At 38.6% G+C, this 13,249-nt stretch overlaps 1 protein-coding gene across 6 annotated transcripts in view; it reads right to left on the bottom strand.

The window, feature by feature from the left end:
* Window positions 1-420: 420 nt before the first annotated feature.
* Window positions 421-13,249, bottom strand: part of LOC127008226 (zinc finger CCHC domain-containing protein 24-like) — a 22,250-nt gene continuing 9,421 nt past the window's right edge. The window contains exons 4-5 of one of the 6 annotated variants that reach the window (XR_007760913.1): window positions 2,095-13,249; window positions 421-1,946 (exon numbers count right to left, since the gene is read on the bottom strand). The exon at window positions 2,095-13,249 is cut by the window's right edge and continues 194 nt beyond it. The gene's annotated coding sequence lies outside the window, so the exon portion shown is untranslated. The other 5 variants (XR_007760915.1, XR_007760914.1, XR_007760916.1 and 2 more) reach the window with 5 other exon arrangements.

Here is a 13,249-nt window from a genome sequence, read left to right as displayed (position 1 = left end):
CGGCACACACTTTGGGAATCACTGGTAGCCAGCGCCCAATAGTAGCTCATAAGGCGGAGGACTCATACCAAGGAGAACACAGCTGCTTGCCCGCCCCCCTCTCACCTCCCTGTTCCTGTTCTCTCTCTCTCTCTCTCTCTCTCTCTCTCTCTGTTTTCCGTCTCCCTTTCTCCTTTTCTTTCTTCCTTTCTCTTTCTGCTCCTCTCTCTCTCTCTCTCTCTCTCTCTCTCTCTCGTCACGTATGGTATCGGAGAACTGTGAAGGCTTTGTGTGTGTGTGTGTGTGTGTGTGTGTCGTTCATGTTATCTTTCTACTACTACTACTACTACTACTACTACTACTACTACTACTATCACCACCATCACCATCACCACCATCACCAGCAAAGGGAATATACACACAAAAAATAACAGACCAGTCTCTCGATTACTACACTTTATTTAAGAGGACACACACACACTACAGCGGGGGGTTTGTTTGTTTGTTAATTAAGTACAGCAACACTACTTCAATAAAAGGCTACTACAACACGACAACAATGAGAACAGTAACCCAGAATGCAGGAGTCATATTCAGGGATGTCACGAAATGATAACAAACTAGATTTCCCCATTTCTAAAGCTGACTGCACAAAACCCTTTAAAAATTAACACTTTTAGCAATAAACATAAATCGCTATCGTTAGTTTTGTGGGTGAGAAGGTTTATATCCTGAAATCGGGAAAAATGAGAAGCTGAGAACGACAATTTAGCAATGTTGGTCATATTTCCTATTAGGCTATACGGGTACCCGACGGAAAAGCACACGGCTTAGCCTACTCTCTTTTTAGTTAGCCTTCGGTTTTTTTTAGGGTTAATAATAAGGATGTTGATAATAATAATAATGTGATAATAGTATGCCCATAATGTGACTCAACGCACATCTTAAGCTATGTGGGAGGGAAGGAAAGCGTTAAAATACTATTCATAAAAGGAATATCTTGTCTAACGCGAGAGGTGTGTTTCTGTGGAGGCAAAAGTGGTCAGTTTTGCATTTTTAGCTTTGCATTTTAACATTATTTCTTGCCAATACTAATAGACGACACGATAAATAATATGACTAACGTTGAAGTAAGAAAAAATACGTGAAAAATAAGAAATAATTACACTTCTATATCGCGTTTTTTTTTCACAATGAATAATATAAACTCGCGTTAAACAAGAAAGACCTATCATCATCATCAGGTTATATAACGGAAAGATTCTTACTACACTTACATAAAGATAAATTGCACGCACATACAAAATAATAAGAGTAAGTAAAAAATAAAAATAACAATCTGATTCTTATGTATTTATCTTTTCTCCTTGTTTTTTTTCTCTATCTATCTATAATGTATCTGTCTCATTCCATAGTGGATCGTGGCCCAAAAATGTACATATCATAATCTTCTTTCTTGACGTAATACTGGTGGATGAAATGGTATATGTGCCTATTTCATCCTTATTATAAATGGGAACTTCTTCTATGTGACCAACCATACGCAAAAACTAAAAGATAAACTAAAGTGCACATTAAAATTCTTCTTCTTTCCTGGAGTAATAATGGAGGATGCTATGAAATGATTATAAGCAGTGGTGGCTCCAAGATAACTTTTTTTTCTCTCTGTAGGGGAAGCATAGAAGTGAGGGGATTAATTTTTCTCTCTGGGGTATTTTTTCTCTGGGATATTTTCTCTGGGTGATTTTTTCTCTGGAGGGATATTTTTCTCTGGGATTTTTTTCTCTCTGGGTGATTCTATTTTCTCTGGGTGATTTTTTTTTCTCTGGAGGGATTTTTTCTCTGGGATTTTTTTTTCTCTGGGATATTTTCTCTGGGTGATTTTTTTTCTCTGGAGGGATATTTTTCTCTGGGATTTTTTTTTTTTTATCTCTGGGTGATTCTTTTTTCTCTGGGTGATTTTTTTTCTCTGGAGGGATTTTTTCTCTGGTATTTTTTTTCTTTGGGTGACCTTTTTTACTCTGGTAATATTTTCTCCTGGATTTTTTTTTCTCTGGGGGATTTTTTTCTCTGAAGGGATATTTTCTGTTTTTTTTCTCTGGGTGACTTTTTTACTCTGGAGGGATTTTTTCTCTGGGATTTTTTTTCTCTGGGTGATTTTTTTTTTACTCTGGTGATATTGTCTCATGAGGATTTTTTTCTCTAGAGAGACATAAAAGGAGCGGGAGAGGGTGGTTCCTTAGTGCCTAGAGAAAGGATCTAACGCTTCTTTCAAAACTAAGGGCGGAATCAAGATTTTCTGAGATAATTATAAGGTATTCAAGCCTTCTAACTTCCTTTCGGCACCACCACTGCATATAAGTCTATCTCATCTCATAAATGGAGGGTTAAAATCCATTCAACCATACTGGAAAACAAAAAAGTAACATTTATACCACATCTCAAGTCGAAATAATAACCAAAATAAAAAACAAAGGAATAACGTAATACTAAGAACAATATTAATGATTTTCTTAACACGTTATCGGTTTCTCTCTCCGTCATAACATCGCTTGACTTACGTAATCATAGAGACTGACTAACTGATCGATTTACTGACACTCTCTCTCTCTCCCTCTCTCTCTCTCTCTCTCTATAAATGACATAATCGCTCCTATCGTTGCTTCGTGCACGGTGACGTCATATGATTGAGAGGAAAGGGGTTTGAAAAAGGGGATCGTGATGTCACATGAAGATCTTACGTTTAAGGGAGAAAATGGTACAGGAAAGTGAGGTGAAAGTAGTAGTAGTAGTAGTAGTAGTAGTAGTAAATATGGTAAAATTTAACAAACTATAGATTACCAGAAATGTAAAACGTAAGAAAAGAAAGAGGAGGAAGAAAAACAACACGAACAAGAACAAAGTATAGATGAGAAAAGTAAAAGAAAAACAAAAACAAAAGAAACAAGAGTGGTGAATATATTCGAGGCGGAGGTGTCGGAAGAGGAGGAGGAAGAGGAGGAGGAGGAGAAGGCGTAATGGTAGTAGTAGAAGTGGGGAAGGAGGGGAAGGAGGTGGTATGAAGGGGGTGGTGGTGGTAGAGGTGGAGGTGATGGTGGTGGTGGAGGTGGAGGTGGTGGTGATGGTCTGCCCTGAAAATAAGGTGTTCCAAGAATACCTCAACGACGTGACCCGTCTGGCTACACGTACCCACCACCACCACCACCACCACCTAACACTTTCAACATAACCCCCATCACCACGTTCTATCACATCATCACCACCTTATTTCCTCTCTACCATCAACATCACCACCTACTTACATCACCAATCACCATCATCACCACGAATAAACTGTCATCACCGTCACCAGAGAGATTTTTCCTATTCTCTCTCTCTCTCTCTCTCTCTCTCTCTCTCTCTCTCTCTCTCTTCCATAGCTACATGCCTCTCTACATCCACTCCCTCCCTCCCTCCACCTCTCATCACGTCTCCCCATTACCTCACCTCTCCACAAGGGCGCCACTCTATGTCTCTACCTCCTTTCCTCCCCTCCTATCCCTCCCTTTCTCTATATTCTTCCCCTTCCATCTTTATCATCAATCCCATCACACTAATTCCTCATCCTCTATCGCTTTTTATCTCTCCCTTCGTATCTTTCATATTTCATCGTTATTATCTATTCCATGCTATTCTCTCATCCTCTATCGCTTCTTATTCCTCCCTGTCTCCGTATTCTTCCTATCTCATCCTTATCATTTATTTCACTGTTTAGATTCTCATCCTCCATCGCTTTTTATATATCCTTGTCTTCTTATCCTTCCTATTCCATCCTTACTATCTATTCCTAAGTCTATTTCCTCATCCTCCTTCATTCATTGCTTTTTATCATTCCCTGTCTCCTCATTCTTCATATTCTGTCGTTCCCATTTATTCCACACACTATTTCTTCTTCTGCTATCGCGTTTTGTACCTCCATTTCACTTACTCTTGCTCCATATTCTTCCTGCTCTATCCTTTTTTATTTATTCCTCACTTTAGTTTATTATCCTCCATCCATCGCTTGTTATACCTCCCTGTCTCCTTATCTTTAATATTCTATCCTTACCATCTCTTCCACACACTATTTCTCTCACCTCTCCCGCTCTCTCCCTGTCTCCTCTCCTCCTCTCTCTTCATCCCTTCTCTCCTCTCCTCTCCTCTCACTTACCGAGAATATTGCACAATCGTATAGGATTACAATAAGAGCATTGGAACGTAAGTCTGCCTACAAGGGATCACACTTAAAATTATAGATACTTAAACCTAATACTGGCCAGAGTCCCGTGTTAGAGGATGGCGATAGTAATAATAGTGATAATAATAATAATAGTAATAATAATAATAATAATAATAATAATAATAATGAATGGTAGGAATGAGGGAGGCGTAAAGAAAAAAGAGAAAGAGGATGTAGAATAAGAATAAGAATAAGAATAATAATAAGAAGAAGAAGAGGGAAAGAAAGAAAGAAAAAAAAGAAAAAAAATGAATAAGAAAACATTGTAGTAGCAGAAATTTAAGGTTTTGACGAGAAGAGAAAGAAAAAGAACAAAAAGAGCATACACAAGAACAAGGAGAACAACATGAACAAGAACATGAAGAAGGTGAAGATGAGGAGGAGGAGGAGGCGAAGAAGATGCAGACGAAGCCTCTTTCCGCAGCCCCTCGAGAGCATGTGACGTCATTTGTAAACATATGACGTCATCTCCTTGACATGTGACGTGCAGGAAGGCGAAGGGGGAGGAGGAAAAGAGGAAGAGGAGGAGGAGGAGGGACAAAAATGGAGGTGAACACATACATAAAAACATAATGTAGGTTCTCAAGGGAGTCAGTCAGCTCCAAATTCAAGCTTTTGTAATAATATTTTCTCCTTCAAACGTAAAATACAACACATATAAATTCCCAGTCTTAAATAATTCAGTAACTTCCGATACAAATACATATACATAGTTTCCCTAGAGAGCCAGTTAAGTATATTAAGTATTCGAACATCTGTCATGATATTTCCACTTAAACGAACGTAATAATAACAGAATCTTAATGGAGAAAGTCCTATATATTATGCACTCAAGATTTTGTGATACTACGACCCATCTTCTCAAACGTTTCGGAGCTTACACACACATTTGATAAGGCCATAAAAACATTAGAGCATAAAAACGTAAGGCTTCCGTAGAGTTGACAAGGCTTCTGCATCCTGAATCTGAAAAACCACTCACGATAACCTGATTAATCTACTATCTATCCTTTTCTTTGTTTGTTTGTGTTGTGAGAGCCGAAAGCATCTGAGAATAGGGGCCTATGTCTTCACCTCTGATAATAAAGATACACAGAACATCTAACACTAAGGAGGGAGTACACAGTCATCTGGGTGTTGGGTATATGCACTTTGTATATGCGACCCCGTTGGACACACGTATTGCTTTGCTAACGGCTAAGTACATACGTTGAAGGAAGAGGAAGACCATTAAAAACACTACGCTGTTAAGTATAACGAGAGATCTTTGAGGACTGAGGAGGAAAAGTGAAAGAAAACATACACTTTAGGTAAGAAATAATATAAAAGACTGACATTGGTGGTGAAATAATAATAAATGCAATAATGATAATACTAAATAATGATAAAAAGACACTTAGATTCTTATAAATTAGCATTCGTTGTTTTGCACTAATATAAAAAATCAGAACCACCAATGAACTTTATATTACTTTCTCCTTCCTCCTCCTCCTCCTCCTCCTCCTCCTAGCTCCTCCTCCTCAGCGATCTCGTTCTTCTACCCCACACCAGAGAATGGACATAAATAAGGCACTCTGTTCATTAAGTACGTGTCTTTTGCAGTACTCTGGAGGCATAAGTAATTAAGTAAGGCACAACGGTGATAGCCACGCATGTGTTAAACTTAAGTAAATGGTCTATTTTCCGGCTGAGATGCACTTAAAAAAAAAAACATTACAATTATTATCCTCTTTTTGATTCCTTTAAGGGAAACGAGTGTAATATTTTCTTCTTTAAATCGGCTTCATGTATTATAGGACGCAATGGGAAAGGTTAAAATTAATACGCTTAATCTCCGTCAATAACACCTTGAGAACAACATACATTATTATTAAGTGAAGGGAGCAGGTAAATTGGGAGGGAAGGAGGGAGGGAGAGAAGGAGGGACCAGGTGGAAAGGAGGTAAGGAAGGAAGGAAGGAAAAGAACGAAATGACGAAGAAAAAGAGGAATCAATGAAGGAAGGAAGATAGGTAGTATAAATGGAGGTAAGAAGAGAGAATGGGATCAAGGAAGGATGGAACTAAGAATAAGGGAAAGACGCAAAGAAGGATGAAAGGTAAGAAAGAAGAAATTAACTAGTATAGAAAGGAAGGAATCAGAGAAAGATGGAAGGAAGATAAGAAGAAAAGTAAAGAGTTGAGCAAGGAAGGAATATAAGTAAGAAATAAAGAAAAAAAGTCAAGGAAAGAAGGAAGGTAAAAAGGAAGGTAAGGAGGAAGGAGGGAAGCTGTGCCTGTCACACCCCGCTCCCCTCCCTCCCTTTCCCTTTCACGCTGCCCCCCTCCGTGGAAATGTTTTGGGCTCTGACGAGGAGCCCCGCCCCCTACCAGACTGACACACACACACACACACAGACACACACACACACACACAGGGTCATCAGACACCACATTACCACCCTACTGTCAACTCGTTCATCTCAGTAATAATAATAATAATAATAATAATAATAATAATAATAATAATAATAATAATAATAAACGAGAAAATGTTACCGCGACTTGACGAAGCATTTTATTTATTTATCTATTATTCATATACTTATTTATTTTACTTGATGCGGAATTTCGATATACAGAAATGCCTTGCACTATCGAACTACCATGATTCTTGTGGATATGATAAAAAATGATAAATATACAATGCCCAAGAAGCGGATACTCAATTAATTACCACTAAGTACAATCATTACAACATGAGATTAAATAACTTATAACACCTCGAAAAAGAAAAAATAAGAATGGGTTTTTATTAATATTTTCTGTTTCAGCACATGACCCATAATGAACTTAACGAATTGACTCAAGATTAAAACTGTTGACCCATCTTTCAAAGTTAATCAAAGTGGCTCGAGTGTTCAGTGTTGGTGTAGCGAGGAAGGGAAACAGGAAAGGCGGCAGAGGCGGCCATGGGAGAGGGAGAGAGTTGGGTGAAGTCGGTCAGAGGGTTAATTTTAGCCTTGTTACTCCCCTCGGCCGCAGTGCATCGTGCCCTCCGCAGCCCCATGTTTACGAAAGTAGTCCCTTCACGCATGGATGTATGAAGTTACGCATTTCACTTCTACTCGTATATGTACACTGTGGGTCTCCCGATATTCAATAGTTTTTACTTTTAAATGTAAGACAATGATACATGGACGTTGATAGTGTAATCGATGTTTGGGAAAAAGGTAAGCTTGGGGCATACGCTGTAGCTGCGCGTGGCCGCGGTGCTCATCTCCGTCGCATTGGCCCTTGAGTCAGTGGGGGGTAAGGGCCATATTTTTAAACATTTCAGCGCCCAAGAACACGTAATTTACTAGTCTTTCGTGGGAGTTTAAGGCATTTCCAGAGGTACTTTTATGACCCTGGTGGTAGTCTGAGCCTTCTTCTGTACCGTGAACCTAGAAAAACACTCATTAGAACCCAACTGATCTCCGTTTTGGCCTTTGGATATTGTTGATGTGAGAGGCAGGGTCGTCTAAGAATACCAACCTAAGAACCCAATACCCCGCGATACAGGGAACGTGTGACATGTAGTTTACCACAGTTTACCTTCCCCAGGTTGTACACATTTATTGACCAGGTCGAATGTGAGGATGAACAGCTGGGTGGGCTGCACGCCGACAGTCCGGGCCGGGATTCGAACACGGGCCCGCGGATTCGTTGCTAGGCACGCTAACCACTGCACCACGAAGAAACAGTAACGTAAGGAATGAAAAAAGGAAAGGAAAATGGAATGAAAGTAAAAAAAAAGGACATGAGAGAGGAGAGTAGTAGAAATGGAAGGAAATAAAAAAAAGTATGAGAGAGAGAGAGAGAGAGAGAGAGAGAGAGAGAGAGAGAGAGAGAGAGAGAGAGAGAGAGAAGGAAGGAAGGAAGTGAAAAAGGACCCCGCTGTAGATAAAAATAACCATCTAGCTAACGAATGGTCCCCCGAGAAACTGTTTACACGCAATTCTCTTTCTCTAACTGAGGAAAACGAGAGAGAGAGAGAGAGAGAGAGAGAGAGAGAGAGAGAGAGAGAGAGAGAGAGAGAGAGAGAAGCACAGTCTACATAATCTAAACTTGAGGCCTGTCTTAACGAAGCGTGGCGTATAATCTTGTTTACAGATGACGTCACGGGAGGGGGCGGGGCTACCCAGCACAAGCGGGCAACTCACTCAACACTTGACACACAGCAAACAGCCAGTAAAATAGCTTTATGGCGCGCGTCTCACCCGAGGAACATGGGCAAGAAATCGGAACACAGAAACATTTGGCTATAACTTATATAGAGAACCAGAAAGCTAGAACACTAAAAAAAGATACAACCATTTTAAGATTTATAGTGGAAATTCGTTGTGCGTCCATTCGGTTGTAACTTATATTATCAAAGAACACAAAGACATGAATAAAATATAACAAGAAATAAAGAGACGATCATGAAGATTTATACACGAATTCCATTGTTCGTGTAATTGGTTGACTTAATAAAGAACCAGAATACATGGGCATGATTAAGCTATGATATAAAATAGAGACAGCCATTTCAGCCTTCTGCACGAATTCCTTTTTTTCTGTGTTCTAGGTTGTAACGTATCATAACAAACAATAACACAAGAACACTAAACTATAACAAACTAGACACCTCCATTTAAGGTTTACAAACGAATTCCTTTTCTGATATAACTTGTAATAACCAAGAACACAAGAACAGGATTAATCTATAACCCAATATAGACAACCAGTAATGCAAGATTCACACAGATATCATTTTAAGTATTGGTGCATCTCAACCGAAAAATGTATATGTTTAAATAATCTAAGCTCAAGAATACGAGGATGTGCAATTAGAGGAACAACTTTTAAACTTCATTCTCTGTTTCCTCCTTCCTACGACTTGAACACATTAGCGAGAGGGGAATTACAAGATATATCTGGATTTAACTTTGACCATTTTCACCCTCTGTCATTTTTTTATATTGGAGAAACACGCAGTAGGCTATTTTCATGAAGCCCTGGTCTGTCATCTTTGCCGTAAAAATGATAAAATAATAAGATAATTCTATGTTAATTGCGAAATATTAAAATTAGAGGAGGCATGTACATCTCAGCCGAAGAATATATATACATAAAAAGATTCAGAATACACCCGAAAATGAGAATATTTTAACATACTGGAGAGAGAGAGAGAGAGAGAGAGAGAGAGAGAGAGAGAGAGAGAGAGAGAGAGAGAGAACCGTAAAACTTAATCATAATATACGTCCATTATAATATATTAACAGAACAAGGAAAACGGTGAAATCTTAAACTTAAAATAATGAGAGGCTAGGCTATGTTACGTGAAGAAGCAATGGTCATGGAAGTAAAGGTTAGGTTACTTATACTACAACTTAAACAATATGAACTAAACTATCGCTATCAGTCGCTGTTGTTATGTGTTGTCTCCATGAACAAGAAATAATAATAATAAGAATAAGAATAATGTTTAGCCTAAGTTTGCATCGTAAGTGATACCTCTGAAGGGAAAGAAAGGGAAGGAAGGAAAGAAAGGGAAGGGAAGGGAAGGGAAGGGAAGGGAAACGAAAGGAAGGGAAGGAAAGAGAAAGGAAAAAATAAAGAAAAGAAGAACAGCAGCAACATTGAGTAAGTTATTGCACATTGTATAAAATTGAAGTTGCCACGAGAGAAGAGGAGAAAGAGGTGGAGGAGGCGGAGGAGGAGGAGGAGGGAAAAGAACACAAAGAACAAGTGAAGATAAAGATGAGAGAGAAAAAATATATATAAAAACAAAAGCTCAGTAGTCGAAGTGTGAAAACCCGAAGGTGCAGATAAAAAAAAAGGAACTGAACATAATTATACTAAGCCAAACCGAACTTTAACAACACCATAACAAACAGCGACAGACAGACTTAAAAACAGACACCATAAAAATATACGTGGGTCTCATTCCAAGCAGGACACATATCATAAGCTTCCATCCTCCTGTCTGTCTCGCATCCCCCATTATATTACTGCAGAAGATTATTGAAAGATTATTTGGGCCTTCGCCAATTTGTATGCATCCACTATTTCAAGTAGTACTATTATCAACGGGGGAAAATATACTTAATTGTACTTGTTACTGGCTTGGCTATATAGAGAAAAACAAAACAAAAAAGAAGAAATAGAAAGAACTAACAAGAAATAAATATGCTAGGCTATACAGACGAAGGAGGAAATACATAAAAATAGAAGAAAATAAAAAGGAAAACAGAGGAAAGAAATAACTTACAAGAAGAAATGATGCTGGGTTATATAGAACAAGGAGGAAATACATAATGATAAAAGAAGAAAATTTGTGAGTGAAAAAATGCTAGGCTATTATGAATGATAGGAAATAAAACAAAGTACGTAGAGGAGTAAAGAATGGAAAATAAATACATATGATTACAATAATGCAGAAAATACACAAGAAAAAGAGAAAAAAATGCGAAAGAAAACATGTGAGGCTAAGATAATGAGAGAAAAGAAGATGAAACAAAAGAATAGAAAATGGGAAAAGAAATAAAGTTCAGTAAAGTTAAAAAGAGGATGAAAATATACAAAACGTGGCTGGCTAGGCTTCCTCAACACACACACACGCACACACACACACTTGTTTAGTATTATTAGGCCGGCTTTCCTAGAACTGTACTATTTTTTTCTTCTTTTGTTTATGCACGTTGGGTTTGTTTTTGACGGCTAAAGTTACAAAATTCGTCGATACATGTGTGTGTGTGAGAGAGAGAGAGAGAGAGAGAGAGAGAGAGAGAGAGAGGTGACGTCATCTCTATAGTACTCTGAATAATATAATGTAAACTCTTTCTTTGTGTGTGTGTGTGTGTGTGTGTGTGTGTGTAATAAGGAATGTAATCTCTCGTTATGGTGGATGAGAATGAAGAAATAGACTAAACAGGAGTAGATATGAACATGAGACGAAAGTAATAGTGGAGAGATTTAAAAACTAAGCAAAAAACGAGTAAGAAAAATATAGAAGACGAAAAAAAAACAAAGTAAAATCCAAATACATACACAATTAGAAACCACTTGACTGACTCTTATCAACACGTGAATGATGTATAAGGAGGAGAAGGAGGAGGAGGAGGAGGAGGAATAGACAGAAGATGAGGAGGAGGAGGAAGAAGAATATGACTAAACTATAGCGAAGGGCAGACAGTGAAAAAGGAAAACGGGAGAAAGAAGAGGAGGAGGAAGAAGAGAAATTTGACTAGCCTATGAAGCAAGCGAAGGGCAGTGACACGGAGGAAGGAAAACAGGAGAAAGAAGAGGAAGAGGAAGAAGAAAGTCTAACAGAAGAGCAGTGAGGCAAGGAAGAACATGAGGAAGAGGAGGAGGAAGAGGAGTAATATGACTAGCCTATGAACCAAGCGAAGGAGGATGAAGAAGAGAAGAAAGAAGAGGAAGAGGAAGAATATGACTAACCTATGAAACAAGCGAAGGAGGATGAAGAAGAGAAAAAAGAAGAGGAAGAGGAAGAATATGACTAGCCTATGACTCAAGCGAAGGAGGATGAAGAAGAGAAAGAAGAAGAAGAAAATGACTAACCCATGAAACAAGCGAAGGAGGATGAAGAAGAGAAGAAAGAAGAGGAAAAGGAAAAATATGATTAACCTAAAATCAGAGCGAGATCCAGTAAGCCTAGGACGGGATGTTGGGTGGCTTGGTGGGTATACAAGACATACAGGGCGAGGAAGCTTACGAACGGCTCATGCTACGTCCCTTACCCCATTATCAAGGGTATACAGGAGAGGCCCTTCACTAATAGCACCAGTGATCAGCAACAACGACCCCCGTGCACCGAGATGAAGGACCGAATCAACCGAAGTTACCGAGTCCTCCAAATACACGTGCACAGCGGTCGTGGGTCTTAACAATACGGAGAAAATTGTGAAAGAAAAGAAGAATGGTAGCTTTTTTGCTCTAAACTACCACCATAACACCCACACCGAAAGTTAGAGAATATATGGTTTTACATAATCAAAATTACCGAACCCTCCAAACACTCTTGCACAACGGGAGTGATTCTTAAATTAACGAAACGACATAAATGATAAAAAAAACCTTGACAGCAATATACCACCACCACCAATACCGATAGAACCGAATATTGGCGAACCGAAACTAACAAACTCTTTAACTGGTGGTTTTTAATATGTATAAAAAAAGAAGAAAAACGCACCAAAATAACACTAGTCTACGTCTACCGAGAGTGAAAGAACCGAATATTGCAGAACCGAATCCTTCCAACATCCAAGCACAGCGGTGACGAATCCTAAATTTAAAAAGGAATAAAAAGAAAATAATAAAAACTTTTCTGCATCAAAATACCATACACGGACGCCAGCCATCTAACATCCGCGAGAAATAGAGGAACATAAAATATATATATCATCGTACAGACATGCAATGAATAGGCCATTATATAAAGAGAATGAAGTACAATTACCATCAGTCTATATATAGTAACTCACGGGAACAGGATATACTCTCTTCATCCCTTCTTCGACATATTCGTCTCCATGATAATCCATAAACGGTAAAAATGAGGGAGAGAAGCACTGCAACTCTCTCCTCATGACCATAGCAAAACACACACATAATATATATACGTATCATAACCTTTTATCTATATAGAGCAACGAGGCGGGATTATATATGTGATTAAACAGATCCTTCTTCATTGGCGTATATTTTTTCGATCATCCGCAATATATATAAAGTAACACTGCAACTTCATATAAAAAAGTAATAGTACTGAACCATTAATTAAGAACTAGAACGCACGCATCTGAGCCTGTAATGATTTGCCCCACGAGAACTGAAACGTGTATAGCCTATCACCCCGAGGAGCCGAGATGCCGGCCGCACCGAAACATGCAAAATTATACAAACAAAACGCACGTGGCTATTTGTTTACCTCCAGCATGGCGCTAACCTGTAGAGATGAAGCTGCCCCTGTAAACAGAGAG

The sequence above is a fragment of the Eriocheir sinensis genome, chromosome 37 (genome assembly GCF_024679095.1).
Source record: "Eriocheir sinensis breed Jianghai 21 chromosome 37, ASM2467909v1, whole genome shotgun sequence".
In the NCBI taxonomy this organism is placed as follows: Eukaryota; Metazoa; Arthropoda; class Malacostraca; order Decapoda; family Varunidae; genus Eriocheir; species Eriocheir sinensis.
Note: the sequence above shows the minus strand (reverse complement) of the source record. Positions and strands in the feature narration are given on the sequence as shown.